The 5,000-nt window shown below is 51.2% G+C and overlaps 1 non-coding gene across 1 annotated transcript in view; it reads right to left on the bottom strand.

Annotated features, from left to right (window-relative positions):
• The window catches only part of LOC124568331, a 1,910-nt gene extending 1,878 nt beyond the window's left edge, over positions 1–32 (bottom strand). The window contains exon 1 of the ribosomal RNA XR_006971178.1: positions 1–32. This exon is cut by the window's left edge and continues 1,878 nt beyond it. This is a non-coding gene — a ribosomal RNA (small subunit ribosomal RNA).
• Between the last annotated feature and the right edge of the window lie 4,968 nt (positions 33–5,000).

Here is a 5,000-nt window from a genome sequence, read left to right as displayed (position 1 = left end):
AGCATATGACTACTGGCAGGATCAACCAGGGAGCTGCGTCAACTAGAGCTGAGCAGCCGGCCGCCCGGGAGTGTGTCCCGGGGGCCCGCGCGAACACGCAAGCGTCCGCTCAATTATTCTGCAAACAGGAGGAGGCTGAGCTCCCCTGCACCATACACCTCGAAACCCTCTCAGGTCCCGGCGGCGCGCAGCGCCGTCCTAAGTACTTGGTCGGGTTCGAGAGAGGCGCAATCGCCCGGAGTTTGGCGAGTAGACGCTTTAGGTGCGACCACCCGTGCTCCCAACTGAGCTTGCCGCTGCCGACAGAGGCCCGGGAGCGTGCTGTCGTGGCATTGCCGGCGGGAGACAACACGCGCCACCTACGGTGACCGGCAGCTCCAACGCCAGCGCCACAGAAGGACAAAAGCCCCACTTGGGTGCCGAAGCGAACTCTCCCAGCACAGCGCACGCGCCAACACGTCCGCACAGCTGCGATACAAACCACCTGCGAGAACCGCAGAGGCGACCGAGCAGCAGACGGCGTCGCGGCGCCGAGCGCCGGGCGGCGGCGCATCCTCAGCGCACACAGTCCTCAATCGGACCAGCACACTGCAGATGTCCACCGCGCTTCGCACCGGGCCCGCGAGGACCTACTTTGGCCGCACGGCGCCGCGTGCAGGGTGCGCCGGCGCGCAGCTGCGCCGCCTGCCGCCTCCGTCGGCCGGCGCGCCTGCCACTGGCCGCCCCCACCAGCCGGCTGTAGCGCGTGCGCCCACGCACCGCACGGCCAACACGCCGGGAGGCCCCCCCTCACCGGCCGGGGACGGTCCCACCCAGCCACCGCCGCGTATCGCTTCACACCCACATGCCATTCACGTTCGTGGGCATGGTGGGTATCGCTGCAACAACCGGTTGGTAGCTCAACCGATCGTCGCCATCACTGATTCACCCCTAGCGAGAACAACCGCACCACAACGGTTTACCAGTTGTTCATTTGCGTAACGTCACCAGCAAACGTAGGCGTCCATCGCCATTTGCAAATTCAACGATTGTTGCATGCCTGTGTCAGGTGTCACGACACACTGTCTGCCCACATACACGCAACAACATGTCCACGCTTAGCGAACACGTGGAAGGTGGCCCCCGTACGTATGCGATGTCCATTGCGCGAACGACTGTCAACCGGCCTCTGTCGCATGTCGCAGATGTGGAACGCAGTGCACCGTGCTATCACGGTGTGTGAGAAGAGACGACTACGTCTGACAACACGCGCCACTACATCAACAGACGGCTCATGCTGATCGCCATCCAGGGCATACCACACTGCAATCCAGCTCTTATAGGGAGACGACACGTAGCTGAGTGCACAACATTTGGACCGCATGGTTCGCCGTTGTTGGCGCAGTCGTTGTACGGTCACATGTACCACGATGTATCATTCAGTACATGAGGACCAATGTGCAGTACAGTGTGTGATTTGGACGTACAACATCAGCGGACAGTTGACACAGGCCGTACCACAGCGTAGGCTAAGTGCTTCGCCATGCGAATGCCAATGAACAACTGCAAATGCCAATGAACAACTGCAAAGGGCATTGAGCATGTACGTCCTGCTGCCATCCACATTACAGTGTATAGCTGCAAGGTGTTTAACATGAAGCGATACACTGGGGACCGGGCAGTGCGAGTAGCAAACTATATTGCGGGGGTTGCAGTTAGGCAACACTACACTAATTTAACGCGTCGTATGACAATTACAGAGCAGGTTAAGGCCCAACGTGTGTTGGGTTAAGGCCCAACGTGTGTTGGGTTAAGGCCCAACGTGTGTTGGGTTAAGGCCCAACGTGTGTTGGGTTACGGCCCAACGTGTGTTGGGTTAAGGCCCAACGTGTGTTGGGTTAAGGCCCAACGTGTGTTGGGTTACGTTAAGGGGCAATGTGGGTTACGTTAAGGGGCAATGTGGGTTACGTTAAGGGGCAATGTGGGTTACGTTACGGCGCAATATAGGTTACGTTACGGCGCAATATAGGTTACGTTAAGGGGCAATGTGGGTTACGTTACGGCGCAATATAGGTTACGTTACGGCGCAATATAGGTTACGTTAAGGCGCAATATCGGTTACGTTAAGGCGCAATACAGGTTACGTTAAGGCGCAATACAGGTTACGTTAAGGCGCAATACAGGTTACGTTAAGGCGCAATACAGGTTACGTTAAGGCGCAATACAGGTTACGTTAAGGCGCAATACAGGTTACGTTAAGGCGCAATACAGGTTACGTTAAGGCGCAATACAGGTTACGTTAAGGCGCAATGCAGGTTACGTTAAGGCGCAATACAGGTTACGTTAAGGCGCAATACAGGTTACGTTAAGGCGCAATGCAGGTTACGTTAAGGCGCAATGCAGGTTACGTTAAGGCGCAATACAGGTTACGTTAAGGCGCAATACAGGTTACGTTAAGGCGCAATACAGGTTACGTTAAGGCGCAATACAGGTTACGTTAAGGCGCAATACAGGTTACGTTAAGGCGCAATACAGGTTACGTTAAGGCGCAATACAGGTTACGTTAAGGCGCAATACAGGTTACGTTAAGGCGCAATACAGGTTACGTTAAGGCGCAATACAGGTTACGTTAAGGCGCAATACAGGTTACGTTAAGGCGCAATACAGGTTACGTTAAGGCGCAATACAGGTTACGTTAAGGCGCAATACAGGTTACGTTAAGGCGCAATACAGGTTACGTTAAGGCGCAATACAGGTTACGTTAAGGCGCAATACAGGTTACGTTAAGGCGCAATACAGGTTACGTTAAGGCGCAATACAGGTTACGTTAAGGCGCAATACAGGTTACGTTAAGGCGCAATACAGGTTACGTTAAGGCGCAATACAGGTTACGTTAAGGCGCAATACAGGTTACGTTAAGGCGCAATACAGGTTAGGTTAAGGCGCAATACAGGTTAGGTTAAGGTACGACATAGGTTAGGTTAAGGTACGACATAGGTTAGGTTAAGGTACGACATAGGTTAGGTTAAGGTACGACATAGGTTAGGTTAAGGTACGACATAGGTTAGGTTAAGGTACGACATAGGTTAGGTTAAGGTACGACATAGGTTAGGTTAAGGTACGACATAGGTTAGGTTAAGGTACGACATAGGTTAGGTTAAGGTACGACATAGGTTAGGTTAAGGTACGACATAGGTTAGGTTAAGGTACGACATAGGTTAGGTTAAGGTACGACATAGGTTAGGTTAAGGTACGACATAGGTTAGGTTAAGGTACGACATAGGTTAGGTTAAGGTACGACATAGGTTAGGTTAAGGTACGACATAGGTTAGGTTAAGGTACGACATAGGTTAGGTTAAGGTACGACATAGGTTAGGTTAAGGTACGACATAGGTTAGGTTAAGGTACGACATAGGTTAGGTTAAGGTACGACATAGGTTAGGTTAAGGTACGACATAGGTTAGGTTAAGGTACGACATAGGTTAGGTTAAGGTACGACATAGGTTAGGTTAAGGTACGACATAGGTTAGGTTAAGGTACGACATAGGTTAGGTTAAGGTACGACATAGGTTAGGTTAAGGTACGACATAGGTTAGGTTAAGGTACGACATAGGTTAGGTTAAGGTACGACATAGGTTAGGTTAAGGTACGACATAGGTTAGGTTAAGGTACGACATAGGTTAGGTTAAGGTACGACATAGGTTAGGTTAAGGTACGACATAGGTTAGGTTAAGGTACGACATAGGTTAGGTTAAGGTACGACATAGGTTAGGTTAAGGTACGACATAGGTTAGGTTAAGGTACGACATAGGGTAGGTTAAGGTACGACATAGGTTAGGTTAAGGTACGACATAGGTTAGGTTACGGTACGACATAGGTTAGGTTACGGTACGACATAGGTTAGGTTACGGTACGACATAGGTTAGGTTACGGTACGACATAGGTTAGGTTACGGTACGACATAGGTTAGGTTACGGTACGACATAGGTTAGGTTACGGTACGACATAGGTTAGGTTACGGTACGACATAGGTTAGGTTACGGTACGACATAGGTTAGGTTACGGTACGACATAGGTTAGGTTACGGTACGACATAGGTTAGGTTACGGTACGACATAGGTTAGGTTACGGTACGACATAGGTTAGGTTACGGTACGACATAGGTTAGGTTACGGTACGATATAGGTTAGGTTACGGTACGATATAGGTTAGGTTAAGGTACACATTGTTGTAAGGAAAGGTTTAATGGGGGGCGGGGCGGGGCGGCCGGTTTGTTGATTGTGATTATAGTAAGTGGATGCCTGCGGCATCATCTGATTTGCCACGTCAGGATGCACCTTTGGCTCATGACAGGCGGCGCTCTCATTCCATGCTTGTGGCAGACCTGTGTCTTTCATTCCTGCCATTGTTTGTGTGCTGTGAGAGGAGGCAGTATTGTGATGTTGGGTGCACCCCTGTGTAGGACATGTGTGGGTGTTGGTGGCTTGGCTGAGCAATGGTGGTTGTCGGGTGGGTGGGATATTCTGTTTTCTGAGTGGACCTCCCAGTCTGGTTATGACAGTGTGGATTGTCTAATGTGGCGGAGAGGATGCACTGGGTGTTGTTCCATGCTGGTGCTTACATATTGTCTGTGTGCGTGTTACAGGCAGAGAGTAGTGCGTGATAAGGGTGTGTGGCTGACGTGTGGTTGTGATTGTGAGCAGAGTCTTTCAGCATGTATACGGACAGTTGTATACATTATCTGTATTCTGATGGCTCTATCTATTACTAATCAGCGCCGTGTATACGTTTAATCCGGTTCCAGTCGAAACTGTTGTATCTCTGTACATTAGTGACACGGCGAGCCCGCTATGTAGTTACTCGTCTCGGCAGCTTCCACCGGTGTATGGCAAATGATTATAAGGAATCAGTCTAGTCGTCAATACCGATGGTGTGACGTCACATGTCTGGGGTGGGGGACGCTGCGCCCTTCCGGTGGGTCATGGCCTAGAAAGACTCTTCCCACGCAGGGGGGCGTGGAC

The sequence above is a fragment of the Schistocerca americana genome, unplaced genomic scaffold, assembly GCF_021461395.2.
Source record: "Schistocerca americana isolate TAMUIC-IGC-003095 unplaced genomic scaffold, iqSchAmer2.1 HiC_scaffold_1459, whole genome shotgun sequence".
NCBI lineage: Eukaryota > Metazoa > Arthropoda > Insecta > Orthoptera > Acrididae > Schistocerca > Schistocerca americana.
Note: the sequence above shows the minus strand (reverse complement) of the source record. Positions and strands in the feature narration are given on the sequence as shown.